The sequence below is a fragment of the Salvelinus fontinalis genome, chromosome 5 (genome assembly GCF_029448725.1).
Source record: "Salvelinus fontinalis isolate EN_2023a chromosome 5, ASM2944872v1, whole genome shotgun sequence".
Classification (NCBI taxonomy): domain Eukaryota; kingdom Metazoa; phylum Chordata; class Actinopteri; order Salmoniformes; family Salmonidae; genus Salvelinus; species Salvelinus fontinalis.
This window is the reverse complement of record NC_074669.1, coordinates 53,035,736-53,053,196: the sequence shown is the minus strand read 5'-3', so window position 1 is coordinate 53,053,196 and position 17,461 is coordinate 53,035,736.

The window sequence follows — 17,461 nt, the reverse complement described above, 5'->3', positions numbered from 1 at the left end:
AGCCTCACCACACTCATTTGAGAAGTACCACCTGACATGACGATTGCACTGGGGTGAAGACTGGTGTGGATTTTCCCAATCTCTGTGTATATGGCATTGTTATAAATGCTTTTCTATCTTTCCTTTTTCTTTTTGCCTCACGTCATAAGCAGACCATTTCCCACAGAAAGTATCTAACAGGTAAACATCTTTGATTTTGACCTTTGTTGAAAAGCCCGCAAGCTCTTTGAAAATCAAGACTGAGGCAGGTACACTAAAGCGAGTGAAGAAATTCAATGTATTTTGTTCATGTTCTTTAAAATGACATTCCTTCACCTTCTCATACATATTGACTGCAGTTACAATGGAACGGAGGTCTTATCTGTGGGCACTCATGAGTGAGAAACCACTTGAATGCTCTCGGGAAATAACAATAGTGGTGTTTGCTTTGCTTGCCAGAGTGAATATACAACGCTCTATTCGGGTTTAACAGCACATACCAACAGAGATGGATAAACAATGGATATTATACAGGCAATAATAATAATACCCATAAGTATGATTTGTGGAAGCTCATAACATACTCCTCAGAATCCTCAGAAGCCACAGGGGTTGTTTACAATACGTTGTAGAGCATTGCTGGGGGGGGGGGGAATTTCTATCATGCCTAAAGCAATGCTCATGAATGACAAAAGCGTTTGGTTGTTTGGATGTTGAGGGATGAAACCGTCAATGACAATGTGGCAAATCGAGGGTGAAAATGTGAAAGTTAAAAACCTGGCAATGGCCTTAGTGAATATTTCACGGGTGAACAGCTACAGGGCTGAGTCGCCTTGTCAATCATTCGTTCATGTCCGTTTTGATGTGCTGCCGTAGGCATGTACTGGAACAGAGTCGTGCTCCGGTGATCGGACTAGCCACATCGCTAAACTGCAGGGTTTTGTCAGCTAATCTAGCCTTCTATTTCCCATCAGTCTAATTCGGCATAATGAACACTGACAATTTCCCAACCCCGCATTTTGTCAAAATTAAACACATTACAAGACACAATGAGGGGATTGAGATGAGTAAATGATGATACTTCCCCCTGTTTAAAGGTGCTTTAGCTTTGCTATACTCAAATCAATTTTAGCCGGCTAGTGAGGTCAACAAATGATGCTCAATACTGGAATTTGGAAGATATATCATTAAACCAGCTAGGGACGCTGACAAAGTTATTCCATGGGGTAAAGTTGAATAGTTGTATTCATGACCACACTCTAGCTTTCAAAAACCCACTGGCAAGGATAGAGTGTGCAGCATGCAATGTATGGCAATTGTGTGATTATGCTCGGACTGAGTTTTTTGTGATCTGTATAACTTCACGTGTCAAACTAATGTAATCCCATCTCTGCCTTATTGAATCTCTATTCCCTGGACCCCTATGCTCAGTCCATGTCGGAATCCAATCCTAGTGTTAAAACATTTCACTTTAGAAACAGTTTTTAAAAAGGACATTTCAATTATGTCATGGCGCTTTGAGGATGAAAGGACTAGCAAAAGCCACAAGTCTTAAAAAATCAATTTAACTAGAAAAGCCTGGCCTCGTGGGACATTCTTGCCAATGTCATTTGGTTGTGTTAATGAAGATGTTCTGTAACGTTAGAATAAGAAATGCACATTTTGGAAAGAACATAACATTTTGATTGTTTATGTTGTTGGCTGTATGTGAAAACCAAAAAAACACTAGTAACACAGAATTTCAAGTGTAAAAACTATTTTATTCGTTGAGTGCCTTTGTTACAACTGTGACACAAAAGCATGTGCATTGGAACACGGTAAAAACGTTTTTTTATAACGACAAAATACCCCAAAATACCCAATAGAAAAAACATCAGCGATACTGTATCAGTAGTGTAATAATCAGTATAAGAGCCAAGCGTGACTGGGAATAGTGAAAATCAGCACAAAAGCAATAATGGCATTATGATGAATATAAGTGTTGATATGACAGCGGTCAAAACTAGTCTATTATTGTCAGTTATTGGACACATTAATTGTGACCGCGCTCGTGCTTACAGTATGGAAGGCAACAGTTGGATCTCATTTAGCTGTTATACCTTGTCCTTACAGTCACCACAAATCCTCCTCACTTTCACTTGATTGCGACACCTCTCACGAACAGGTCGCTAGCAGCTGAAACAGGTGTCATGGGTTCTGTTCTGAGTGTATCACCCCACCCGGAGGTTTCTCCTCCACCCGAGCTGTGCGCAATTTGGCTCGCGCAAAAGGCTCGCCTGGAATCTTTCCTGCTGCCTTGGCCGTCATATGTCTGTCACGTAGCCCGTTTGCCAGACTCATGATGAAGTGTCTCCTGCTCATGGTGTTGTTCATGCACTGCTTGAACAACAGGTGTGCGTTGATAGCAGCCAAGGCGAGCATGTTGTAGAACACAGTGATTCGAAACATTATCCCGACACTCGCTCACCTGCTGCCTGATATGGATCCTTTCCCAGATATGGAAAGCCGTTTAGCATGAATCAGAATAATACTCATCAGAGATGTCATGATTCATTTCTTCCCTGTCACCCGAGTCATTTTCATTCAGATCTTGTAGCAACGCTAACACAGCAAGTGCATCCATTGGTCTTGGCCTTGCCATTGTAAATTACGCATGCTCTCACTGTCCAGCCTACTCCAAGCGGGCTACTCCAAGCGGTTAATACAAATGCTTGGAATCGGTGGACTGATATAGGGTACTCCGTTTTGAGAAAAAAAAATAAACGCAGCAAAAAAAGAAACATCCCTTTTTCAGGACACTGTCTTTCAAAGATTATTCGTAAAAATCCAAATAACTTCACAGATCTTCATTGTAAAAGGGTTTAAACACTGTTTCCCATGCTTGTTCAATGACCCATAAACAATTAATGAACATGCACCTGTGGAACATCGTTAAGACACTAACAGCTTACAGACGGTACAGACGGCAATTAAGGTCAAAGTTATGAAAACTTAGGAGACTAATGAGGCCTTTCTACTGACTCTGAAAAATACCAAAAGAAAGATGCCCAGGGTGCCTGCTCATCTGTGTGAACGTGCCTTAGGCATGCTGCAAGGAGGCATGAGGACTGCAGATGTGGCCAGGGCAATAAATTACAATGTCCGTAGTGTGAGATGCCTAAGACAGCGCTACAAGGAGACAGGACGGACAGCTGATCGTTCTCGCAGTGGCAGACCACGTGTAACAACACCTGTGCAGGATCGGTACATCCAAACATCACACCTGCGGGACAGGTACAGGATGGCAACAACAACTGCCCGAGTTACACCAGGAACACACAATCCCTCCATCAGTGCTCAGACTGTCCGCAATAGGCTGAGAGAGGCTGGACTGAGAGCTTGTAGGCCTGCTGTAAGGAAGGGCCTCACCAGACATCACCAGCAACAATGCCGTCTATGGGCACAAACCCACCGTCGCTGGACGAGACAGTACTGGCAAAAAGTGCTCTTCTCCGACGAGTCACGGTTTTGTCTCACCAGGGGTGTTGTTGAGATTCGTGTTTATTGTCGAAGGAATGAGCATTACACCGAGGCATGTACTCTGGAGCGGGATCGATTTGGAGGTGGAGGTTCCGTCATTGTCTGGGGCGATGTGTCACAGCATCATCGGACTGAGCTTGTTGTCATTGCAGGCAATCTCAAAGTGGTGCGTTACAGGGAAGACATCCTCCTCCCTCATGTGGTACCCTTCCTGCAGACTCATCCTGACATGACCCTCCAGCATGACAATACCACCAGCCATACTGTTCATTCTGCGCGTGATTTCCTGCAAGACAGGAATGTCAGCGTTCTGTCATGCCCAGCGAAGAGCCCAGATCTCAATCCCATTGAGCACGTCTGGGACCTGTTGGATCGGAGGTTGAGGTCTAGGGCCATTCCCCCCAGAAATGTCCGTGAAATTGCAGGTACCTTGGTGGAAGAGCAGGGTAACATCTCACAGCAATAACTGACAAATCTGGTGCAGTTCATGAGGAGGAGATGCACTGCAGTACTTAATGCATCTGGTGGCCACACCAGATACTGACTGTTATTTTGACCCCCCCTTTGTTCCGCAACTGTAACGGTTTTCTTCCTGGGATGAAGGAGAGGACCAAAATGCAGCGCGGCTAGTGTTCAACATATTTAATAAACAAAGAGACGAATACGTGAACACTATACAAAATACAAAATAACAAATGTGAAAACCGAGACAGACCTATCTGGTGCAGAACACAAACACAGAGACAGGAACCAATCACCCACAAAATCCCAACACAAAACAAGCCTCCTATATATGATTCTCAATCAGGGACAACGATTGACAGCTGCCTCTGATTGAGAACCATATTAGGCTGGACACAGAAACAGACAAACTAGACACACAACATAGAATTCCCACCCAGCTCACATCCTGACCAGCACTAAACAAGCAAAACACATAAGAACTCTGGTCAGGACGTTACAGCAACACATTACTCCATTTCTGTTAGTCACATGTCTGTGGAACTTGTTCATGTCTCATTTGTTGAATCTTGTTATGTTCATACAAATATTTACATGTTACGTTTGCTGAAAATAAACGCAGTTGACAGTGAGAGGACGTTTCTTTTTTTGCTGAGTTTAGATGAATACAATAGAACGGCCCACCCTGTGCTTCATTCACAATTTGGTGATTATATAATTATGCATCTTTCGTTTCCCCTCACTCATCAACTCACCCGTTCTCCCTCTTTCTCCTCCATCATACTTACATTTATTTGATCTATTGTTTTTTTGTGTGATTTGTTTTGGTGTAGTTTAGGCTCAATTTCGAGGCAATTGTCGGGGGGGATTATCAACTGGGCACGGCACTTTAAACTATTGGAAGAAGTGGAACAGGCCCTACTGTCAAAAAGGATGGGTAACAGGGAACCCCATTCAAAAAAAAGTGATGTGCCCTCATAAAACAGGTTATACCACCAGTTCTATTTGTGATATAAAAAAATTCAAGTTGCGATGTTAAGATTCTGACAAGAACAGTGTGCTACATAGACTTATTTGGGAGAAATCCAGGACAAAGGGGACATGCCTTTAAAAGTGTTATTAAACATTTAATAACAGAAGGTTATAACAAACATGATACAAGACCATTTATTTCAAAAGAACAGAACAGCATGTTTTGAGTTGCATTTATCTGTGCCTAGTATCCAAGGCCATGGATGGGCCTTGCCAATGAAATCAACTTGTTTGTTTAGCAGACATCACAGGTCCCGCCCTACCACAGTCAACACGCATATTTTTCAGTAACAATATAATGGAATATAGCAAAAGAAAATGGAACATATCATTGTTTTATTGCTGATTGTCACGAGTTCCCTACTCACATGAGGAACTCACCATGGTTATTTTAGTAAAAAGTTACATTTTGAAACAGAGACCATCTGCACAATTTGTACAGTTGTTTGGCAAAAAAATAGGCTCATTAGAAACCTGGTAATCTGCTCTTTCTTATAGGGTACAGCAATCAAAATGTCTGGCCTGCATGGACCTCTGTAGGATGGTATTGAAGTGGTATTTGGTTGCTTCTTTGTCAATGCACCCTGCACTGGTCTCTTTATTCTCAATTTGAAAACTGATAATATTGTCACCCATCAGACTATTGTCAATTTAATCTGGTCTTCAAATCACATCTTTTACTATTATTATATGTGTGAAATTAGTTTCAATATGCAGTAGTTTAGGTGTAGTTTGAATGGGCCAGCTGGGCAGGCAACTGTAGTCTTATGGTCAGAAAATACACCGTTGTCTTATTTTTGTAGTTACAGTCTATGCTCTTCTGGATCAATCAATACAGTTTCTGACTGATTAACAAATTGTATTTGGTGTCCTGAGGTTTCTTATGACCTATTTCAACATAATAAATGCATTCACTTACCAATGTATTATTTATTATGGAATATTTACACAATTGAAATATCCATGGTCGTCATGGCCATTCTTTTAGTTAGGTCATTCTGGCTATCCGAGTGTTAATGCTTTAACGTAGAAGGATAGGAGTTGATCGATCAATCAAAGAAGTGCTATTGCCTGAAATGTCTTAGTCCACAACAACATGGCGACCCCTTACATCAGGTCACCCTGGAGAATGCATTCTGCCTCCCCTCCAGACCTGGGTTCGATATTATCCAAATCCTTTCCATACACTTAAACTGTGATTGAGCTCGTCTGCAATGGCCCATCAAATTGTCAATAGAAAGGGCCAACAAGTCCAAACCCACTCACCAGGCACTACAGGCAGACTAAAGCAAACCTTCAAAATCATAGCTGGGCCTTACTAAAAGATTTTTAACTCTACCTCCCTTCCTCCTACTTAATAGACTATGCATGCTTTAACATGACTCGTCACAAATTGTAACGGAAGCATAACTTCAATATAAGCTCTCGGTCCTTTCATGTTAATGCATATCATGAATAATTCAGGAACCACTTGCGGGCGTACATTTCTTCAGCCTAAAACGTAAATCCATCAAATGGAACTGGTGTCTCATTTCACAATCTCTCAAAGTGGTAATGTAAGAACAGGTAGTGGTGGTGTTTGCGTGGCTTAAATACAACGTTAAACAGGGACATTCCTTGGGGTTGGACGGCCATTAAATCATTCAAAACTATTTAACTAGAAAAATACAGGAAAAAGCTCTTTAAAATTACGAGCCTCCGGTGATATCCTGTCATAAATTCCGCTTGTTCGACGCTGCTCCGTACTCCACTGTAGCTCTCTTATGACTCGAGCACAACTTCAACCTCCCCATAACAGACGACCCCCTGGAGAACACGCAGCCGATTACTCAACACAGTATGGTAATAAACTCCACATTTCAGCTGTGCACTCCTCTCTCTCAGTCATAACACAACCTAGCTAGCTCTATCGTCAAACTTGTTCAACATGTATAAGTCCACAGTGATAATGTATGTATTATTTGCTCCTGTGTACATGTACAAGTCCACAGCTTATGGCTAATGGGGGCCATTTGTATGAAGCGTTATCGCAGGTTGAGCAAGTGTCGAGGGATATGTCCGAGAGATACTGTCTGAAGGGTGAATGAAGGAGCGAGGAAGTGAAAATATGTAATTAAAATGCCAATCAGACGGTGAGGTGGATAGATAAGCCGAGCCGTCTCAGGAGCTAGCGCACGCAGCAATCAATAGTTAAGGCTTCATAAGAATAATTTACCTTTCGTCGGTGGTGAGATAACAGGAGCTGTAAAACTACATCTCAAGGTTGGTGACAAACTGAGCAGTTTCTGTCAGGCCGGCCGAAAATAGCAATTTATTGGTGGGCCACAGTGATGGATGACTCAACATATAAATCTAGACTTGCCCGATCAATCAAAGGAAGGCTATTGCCTGAAATGTCTTAGTTCGCAACAACATGGTGACCCTCAACATCAGGTCACCCTGGAGAATGCATTCTGCCTCGCTTCCAGACCTGGGTTCAATAGTATTCCAAATCCTTTCATATACTTGAACTGTGATTGAGCTCGTCTGTTGCAATGGAGAATAGTACTGTCAATAGAAACATCCAACAAGTCTAAAACCTGCCCACCTGGTGCTACAGGCAGGCTAAAGCAAACATTCAAAGAATTTAAAAGATTTAGTGTTTAAACCCAGCTCTGCTCGTCTCAAACACAAGAACTACTGTAGGTGATTGAGATTGGTCATTCTACCCCTAAGCGAGTTATTTTAGCAGCAATATGTACTGTATCTGTCACTACTAATTGGGTTGTCAAGGAGTAATTAGTCAACAAACTCGGTGTGTTAGTCGTAAGTTACACGAGCAACAGTGTAGGCAGAGCGAATCAGTTTTTGACAGGAACTATAAGCCAGGGGTTTATGGGTATTGATGTTTTTTCTCAGGTTTTGGGAGGATATCACAACTATGAGAATTACACTGCTCAACAAAGAAAAATACTTCACGATCAAAGTGTCTAGCATGATCCCAATTGCCATTTTTCTTCATAGGTTCAGAATTGCAAAATGCATTAGTATAATTTTTATAATGTATTAGATTAGAATCAAGATGATGCCTATGGATTGAGTCAATGGAGGTTAATACCAGACCCTTCTCTGATTAACTTTGACCCTCCCGCCCATATCGCAACCCTAATCTCCACATGCGAATCGAGTAATTCCACCAATCAAACGGAGCGACTGAACTCTGACATCACGGCTCGCCGGCCTTAATCATAGGAGACGTTAAGCACTTCTCTGTCCATTCAGTGGGCTAATGTTGCCATTAGAAAGTCATTACTCACCAGCAAGATCCTTCGCTCTGTCACTCCAGACAGGAACACGACCAGATCCTTCTCCCAACCGCATGACGGGATAATTACCATGTGTAGCACCCAAAAATGGAACGCTATTGGCCGATTTTAAACACTGGATGCAATGAACAACTTGGGAACCATTAATTAAGCATGTCAATATGCATCGACCCTGTGTGTGGCGTGTGTGTGTATCTGTGTGTGTGTGTGTGTATCTGTGTGGGTGCGTGTGTGTGTGTGTGCATGTGCATGTGAGTGGGGTGTATCTGTATGTGTGTGTGTATACTGTATTGCTGTTATGTTATGCTTAATAAAATGAAAGAACTCATTACACAAACATTTCCAACTATTGAAAGACATCTCCCATTATCAGATAGATGCGTTCATATAGTAAACCATTAATGAGCTATTTCTTGGCTTTCTGTTCATGTTCTATAGCAGACAACTGTGTTTGAAGACGTAATTTGAGTGATATCACTTCCAACAGGGTGTGAAGCTCAGAGGTTTGCTGACTTCCTTCCTACAGAGCAGGTGTAACCGTATTAACCATATTTCACAGAAAATATCATAAAGCTGCCACTCTGAGAGTGTGGGTAGGGAGACAGAACAGAAATGTTGTGCCAGACAGGGTCTCCATCATAAGACATGATCTGATATCAGATGAATGGGTGGGTGGGTGTATGGAGAGGTGGCGCAGAGTTGGATGAGTTAGAGCTGTTGCCCCTAGGTGATGATCTCCGGTCAGTTAAGTATTTCCCCACGTAATGGATATGATTAACAATGAGGAATCTGTAGAACAGATCCCCAGGTCTGAGTTTCAATGACAAGCACTCCCTCTCTAGGTCTGATTGACAAATACAGCAACCATACACCATCAAAGGAAGGGAGTACACTTAGGCATACAGTTGAAGTCGGAAGTTTACATACACCTTAGCCAAATACATTGAAACTCAGTTTTTCACAATTCCTGATATTTAATCCTGGTAAAAAAAAAACTGTTTTAGGTTAGTTAGGATCACCACTTTATTTTGAGAATGGGAAATGTCAGAATAATATACAGAGAGAATGATTTATTTCAGCTTTTATTTCTTTCATCACATTCCCAGTGGGTCTGAAGTTTCATACACTCAATTAGTATTTGGTAGCATTGCCTTTAAATTGTTTAACTTGGGTCAAACATGTCGGGTAGCCTTCCGCAGGCTTCCCACAATAAGTTGGGTGAATGTTGGCCCATTCCTCCTGACAGAGGTGGTGTAACTGAGTCAGGTTTGTAGGCCTCCTTGCTCGCACACGCTTTTTCAGTTCTGCCCACAAATTTTCTATGGGATTGAGGTCAGGGCTTTGTGGTGGCCACTCCAATTCCTTGACTTTGTTGTCCTTAAGCCATTTTTCCACAACTTTGGAAGTATGCTTGGGGTCATTGTCCATTTGGAAGATCCATTTGCGACCAAGCTTTAAATTCCTGACTGATGTCTTGAGATGTTGCTTCAATATATCCGGATAATTTTTCTACCTCATGATGCCATCTATTTTGTGAAGTGCACCAGTCCTTCCTGCAGCAACGCACCCCCACCACATGATGCTGCCACCCCCGTGCTTCATGGTTGGGATGGTGTTCTTTGGCTTGCAAGCCTCCCCCTTTTTCCTCCAAACATAACGATGGTCATTATGGCCAAGCAGTCATATTTTTGTTTCATCAGACCAGAGGACATTTCTCCAAAAAGTACGATCTTTGTCCCCATGTGCAGTTGCAAACCGTAGTCTGGCTATTTTATGCCGGTTTTGGAGCAGTGGCTTCTTCCTTGCTGAGCGGTCTTTCAGGTCATGTCGATATAGGACTTGTTTTACTGTGGATATAGATACTTTTGTACCTCTTTCCTCCAGCATTGTCACAAGGTCATTTGCTGTTGTTCTGGGATTGATTTGCACTTTTCGGCACCAAAGTACATTCATTTCTAGGAGACAGAATGCGTCTCCTTCCTGAGCGATATGATGGCTGAGTGGTCGGTAACGTGGTGTTTATACTTGCGTACTATTGTTTGTACAGATGAACGTGGTACCTCCCGGCATTTGGAAATTGCTCGCAAGGATCAACCAGACCTGTGGAGGTCCACAATTTTATTTCTGAGGTTTTGGCTGATTTCTTTTGATTTTCCCATTATGTGTGAAATGTGTTTTTTTATTATGCTAATTTGATTTCCAGAGAGTCATGTACATCGACCTTAGGGGGCTAAGCATGCTCAAGATAATAATTATGCTGTGGGTGATGTATTAAACCACCCAGACACCTCAAAGATGCAGTCGTCCTTTTTAACTTAGCTACAGGACAGGGAGAAAACTGCTTAGGGATGTCACCATGAGGCCATTGGTGATTTCAATGGCTGTGATGGCAGTGTACTTAGGATGGATCAACAAGTGACTCCAAAATAATGAACTAAATGACAGAGTGAAAATAAGAATGCAAATATACAGAATGTGCATCTTTATGCAATATGGGACATAAGAAATACTGAAGAAAAAAAACTGCAAATTAATATACTTTTTGGCCTCAATGCAAAGCCTTATGTTTGGCGCAAATCCAATACAACACCTCACTGAGTAACTGCCTCCTTATTTTGAAGCATAGTGGTGGCTGCATCATGGTATGGGTATTCTTGACATCGGCAAAGACTGGGGAGTTTTTCAGGATGAAAAGAAACTGGATGGAGTTAATCACGGGCAAAATCCTAGAGGAAAACCTGCTTCTGTCTGCTTTACACCAGACACTGGGAGAGGAATTTACCTTTCAGCAGGACAATAACCTACACAACAAGTCAAAATCTACACTGGAGTTGCTTACCAAATAGATAGTGAATGTTCCTGAGTGGCCAAGTTACAGTTTTGATTTACAGTTTTGGCTTGAAAATCTATGGCAAGACTTGAATATTTCTGTCAAACCATGGTCCCCAACACCTTGACAGAGCTTGAAGAATTTTAAAAAGTATAATTGGCAAATATTTCACAATACAGGTGTGCAAAGCTCTTATGAGACTTACCCAAGAAGTCTAACAGCTGTAATCACTGCCAAAGGTGTTTCTAACGTGTATTGACTCAGGAGGGTGAAGACTTATATAATCAAGCGATATTAGTGTTTTATTTTTCATTAATCTTTAAAAAAAATATTCTACTTTGACATTACAGGGTATTTTGTGTAGATTGTTGACAAACATGACATTTAAACACATTTTAATCCCACTTTGTAACACATTAAACTTAGTTCAAATCACTATCTGTGCATTGCTGTGTCATTGTGAAAAAGTAGAATCAAATGCAAGCCAAACAAATACCGCTCTGTTACCACAAGCCCAAAAAGCAGTGATTCACTTCCTTAGTTGTCATTCCAGAGAGATAGTGTGAGAGAAAGCTTAACCTTTCAAATTCTTCTATAATGATAACAGGCAGACAGGCTCATTGAAACCTTCCATCATACAAATGTGGTTCACACAGGATCAAAAATAGGCCACCATGTCATACCCTAAATATTGGTATTTAGCACAGTACATACTGGTTACTGTAGGGCATTGGTTACCAAACTTGTTTTAGAATGGTAACCTTACTGGACCAGCTACACTTTGAGTGACAGAGGGGGTTGTTCTGGTATATATTTAGCCTAGTGTGACCGACTGTGGTTGGAACCTGGGTCTCTTGCGTGACATAAGACTGTGTAAGATTTAGCCCTCTGAGCTAAAGCCTAGGCATTTGCTCTGGGAGCTAATGCAAGACTTCTTCTCTCCTTAAAATATGACCTATCATGCAAGCTTGGATCACCAAACCACATCGGTTACACTTATAGGCATTCAGGTGTTAACATGGAAGGTGAATTGTGAAATACTTGTGGAAAGGCAGTGGACAGTTATGTGCTATTATCTTGTGTATGTTATGGCTTTCTAAAGGGGAATGTATCTCCCATTAAGCATTTTCTGGCCCAATTTGGTCTCCTGGGTGTCCCTGCGGGCCACCTTTATCCCTCGATCTCTCCATTCTTCACACCTCCACCATCTCTAATAAAAGCATATTGTGCTTAAATCAAACTGAATTTACCGGGCATCTCAGCAAACACCACTTCCAATTGAACAGAATTAAAAAGCCTGCCAGCACTATAGTCGGCCTTGATAGGATTCTGTACACCAACATAGGGGAACAGCAGGCTTGAAATGGATAAATGAGTCGACATGAGCGTGACACCGTTGACCTTGAGTTAATACACCAAAAGCCAGGCAGAAATAGACTCAAAATAAGGCTCAGGGACATAGTCTGTTGTGTTGCTTTGTCACGAATAAGAAGACCTTAATCTTGATTCATAAAACGTTCATGAATTTACATGGATTTCCCACTTAGTATTCACCACCAAAGAACACGTACAAAGATGTGTGTAGGGGATCTTAGTCATTTAGTTGGCTCTTGTTGTCGTCGCTGAAGGTCGGTCATCTTGTAGCCACGGAACAGTAGTAGAATATGAAAATAAACTTGGGGCATTTGCTATTTATGATGTGCCATGGGTCGTCAAGGGCGGCTGTGACATCCCTCCGCATTGTGCTTTCATGCTGATTGAATTAGCCCCCAAGTCATGTATTCGTGTCATCTAACGCAGAACGAACTGATGGCTGATGGGAAAGGTGGTCCTTGGTGAAACCGCAGAGCACTCGGCCCAATGACAGCCTTGCGTGAGAAAGGCATCTCTGGGAGGAACGTTTGCTTAGATGAGCGCCACACGGTCTTAGTACTGTATGTGTAACCCATGTGTCTGATGCTGTCGAGACCTTGGGACTATAAGGGTTTTGTCTGACATTTTTGTAAAAAAAATGTGTTAGTCACGTATAATTGTTCTTCATATGTCTGTGAAGCTAGTTTTGTTTGAAGCTAATTTCAGGTGAAAGAAAATGAAAACTAGAAAGTTCTATCTGCAAAACCCATTTGAACTTGGCGCTACAAGGTTGTATCTGCAATCCAATCACAAGCATGAACAAATACAAACAGAACAATCAGAACAAGTGTCTTTGCCATCTCCCTATAAATATGTCTAGGCCAGTGTACCCCGAAAAGTACATGGCCCCGGACAAGCACACCTGCTTCTACTCAACTAATCATCAAGCCCTAGATAAGTTGAATCATGTGTTTTCATTTGGGGCTACAACAAAAATGTGTGCTGATGAAGGTACTGGAGGACCGAAGATGGGAAACACCGGTATCGGCTAATCTAGCCAGCAATAATGGCACACAAGCAAAAAACAAAAACACTGTCAGAAATTTTAAAATTCAATAATGTTGTCTCATCTTTGTTCAGTGATGACAATATTTAATCTGGTGATCATAATACATTTCTTATGAAAGTAGAATTCACTGAGATCTGGGTGCTCAATATCTCAGAACTATGCTTTGCGCAGATGGACCATCATAGTCCTAAAGTCTCGATGTCATATTATTTTTGGCCAGACAGAATCAGATACGTAGGCTACAGATACTCAGACAATGGTGTGCTGTTTGTCTTGTCCGGAGGCTTTCTCTGGTGAAATAGATTCAGCCTCTTGCGAATTGAAGGAAAATGTTTAAACACTGATCGACGCAAATTAGTTGCGTGTTAAGATTCTTTCTTTTTTTATTGCAATTCTTTGGGGGAGAAGCCTGGTTTCCCTTGGCATCCATGAATTCATGCCACTTTGTAAGCTGAACTTCTTTACACTGGTGTTTGTAATAGATAGTCCCTTTCCGTTCAAATGACGAGTGCACAGTGCACTGTTCTAATGCTGAACTCAGACGAACATGCGCAGCCAACCCCAACTTTTTGAAGTTATTTGTTTGACAATCAGATGAAAACATCATGACTAGTTGTGTTCATGACACATTCAAATGTAATACATTTTTACAGTTAAACTACATGTCTTTACGATAAAGCCCATAAAAAAATGTATGGCATGTGCAAGCATAGGTGGACCTGTAAAGAAAACACAGACCCCCCCCGAATACCACGGTATAATACGCACTCTGGATTGCTCTTTCAAGTGAATTTACTGCTGTATGGTAATACCCTTATATTAAAATCCTGAGCTTGAATGCAAAGACTGTAACAAGACTTTTGGAACTGATTTATGGTTCATTTTAATAGGGAAATGTACCAAACCTGAGCTGAAGCATTTAATGCGTTGAACCATCATCATCATATAGAAAGAAAAAATCCACCTTGCATCTATTAAGCTTCAAAATGTTATGGCCTCCCTAAACTGTGTCTGTGTCCCATATTGGTCACCCCATTCAAAATCGTCTGGACACGCCACTAAAAGCAATAACGCATTGCACAACTTCCTCTTAAAAGAAGCCATAGAATGAAACATTAATATATATAATTATACTTTTTACCATATCATCATCATTCAACTACACCAAGAGTCAGCATGACATTCATTCATATTACTCTGTCTGTAACATCTAGATATATAAAGTAGCATAAAGAAACATTTTGCATCTGAAATCCAGGTTAGCTGCAAAGATAAGCAAAAAAGCTATACCCTCAATCTGCTTTCCCACTTTGTAAGGACGTTCTTAAAAATATCCCTGGCACTACCTTTCCATTGCACCGGATCCTACCTCCCCTGGTCTTCTCCCACTTCCTCTTCTTCAAAGCTCTGGCACACCTTCCTCAGACAGCTAGGGAAGTAGAATCTGCTGATTAAACTCTCAGCAGGGATCTCTCACTGTTGCATTTTCATGACTTACTCAGCAGTAACAAAAATAGGTAGCATCTCTACTGGGCAAAGAGGACCACTTCCCATAATTAGGGTTAGGGAAACCCCTACTGATATGTGTGATGTCGAGTTAATTTTCCAATCTTTAGCAACAAAATCCAGAAAAATTCTGTTATCAATCTTATTTTCCGAGGAGGTGGATTCATAATACCAAAGTAGTCGAAGTGAGTGTTGTTGATGGTGGATGCTTTTGATGTTACTTGATGTTACTCGTGACAGAGAAAAAAACATAAGTTTTAATGTCCATTTCCTGCAATTCTGCACATTCTGCTATGGGGTGTAGAGAAAATGTTGCAGTTTTAAAGCAAGTGTGTTGCATTTCTAAACATTTTAGCTGACATGGGCTAATTGAGTGACTGCTGATGTAGAACTACATTTCAAAATTGCACCGTGTGTAATCTATTATTCTAAATCTCCACAGTAAATTGAGACCCCGACTGAGTTCACAATACAGTGCATATGGAAAGTATTCCGACCCCTTGAATTTTCCACATGTTGTTAGGTTACAGGCTTATTCTAAAATGTATTAAATCCTTTTTTCCCATCATCAATCTACACACAGTACCCCATAATGAAAAAGCAAAAACAGGTTGTCAGAAATCTTTGCTAATTAATTACAACAACAAAAAAGATATCACATTTACAAAAGTATTCAGACCCTTTACTCAGTACTTTGTTGAAGCACCTTTGTATGACGCTACAAGCTTGGCACGTCTGTATTTGGGGAGTTTCTCCCATTCTTCTATGCAGATCCTCTCAAACTCTGTCAGGTAAGATGTTGCACAGCGTTGTTGACAAGCTATTTTCAGGTCTCTCTAGAGATGTCGATCGGGATCAAGTCCGGGCTATGGCTGGGCCACTCAAGGACATTCAGAGACTTGACCCGAAGTCAAACTTGCGTTGTCTCTGCTGTGTGCTTAGGATTGTTGACCTGTTGGAAGGTGAACCTTTCCCCAGTCGTAAGTGCTGAGGACTCCGGAGCAGGTTTTCATCAAGGATCTCTCTGTACTTTACTCCGTTCATCTTTGCCTCGATCTTGACTTGTCTCCGAGTCCCTGCCGCTGAAAAACACCCCCACAGCATGATACTGCCACCACCATGCTTAACCGTAGGGATGGTGCCAGGTTTCCTCCAGATGTGACGCTCGGCATTCAGGCCAAAGAGAATCTGGTTTCTCATGGTCTGAGAGTCTTTAGGTGCCTTTTGGGAAACTCCAAGCGGGCTATTGTGCCTTTTACAGAGGAGTGTCTTCCGTCTGGCCACTCTACCATAAAGGCCTGATTGGCTGAATCTTGCAGAGATGGTTGTCCTTTTGGAAGGTTCTCCCATCTCCACAGAGGAACTCTAGAGGTCTGTCAGAGTGACCATCGGGCTCTTGGTCACCTCCCATACCATGGCCCTTCTCCCCCGATCGCTCAGTTTGGTTTGTTGTTCAAAACTTCTTCAATTTAAGAATGATGGAGGCCACCATGTTCTTGGGGACCTTCAATGCTGCAGAGATGTTTTGGTACCCTTCCCCAGATCTGTGCCTCGACACAATCCTGTCTCAGAGCTCAACATACAATTCCTTCGACCTCATGGCTTGATTTCTTCTCTGATATGCACTGTCAACTGTGGAACCTTGTATAGACAGGTGTGTGCCTTTCCAGAACTTGATTCTACCACAGATGGACTCCAATCAAGTTGTAGAAATATCTTAAGGATGATCAATGGAAACAAGATGTTCCAGAGCTCAATTCTGAGCTTCATAGCAAAAGGTCTGAATACTTATGTAAATAAGGTTTGCATTTTAATAAATGTTTTAAAAATGTCTAAAACCTGTTTTCGCTTTGTCATTATGCGGTATTGTGTGTAGATTGATGAGGAATTTCTTTATTAATCCATTTTAGAATAATGCTGTAACGTCACAAAATGTGGAAAAAGGGAAGGGGTCTGAAAACTTTCAGAATGTGCAGTGTATATATATATATGGAACAAAAATATAAACAAAACATTCAGCAATTTCAAAGATTTTACTGAGTTACAGTTCATGTACGCATTTCAGTCTATTGAAATAAATACATTTGGATCCATCTATGGATTTCACATGTTGGGGGCGTGGATCAGAAAACCAATCAGTATCTGGTGTGACCACCATTTGCTTCATGCAGAGCGACTCATGCAGCACGACACCTTCGCATATAGCTGATCAGGATGTTGATTGTGGCCTGTAGAATGTTCTCCCACCCCTCTTCAATGCCTGTGTGAAGTTGCTGGATATTGGCGGGAACTGGAACACGCTGTCGCACACGTGTCAGAGCATCCAGAGCATCCCAAACATGCTCAATGGGTGGCATGTCTGGTGAGTATGCAGGCCATGGAAGAACTGGGACATTTTCAGCTTCC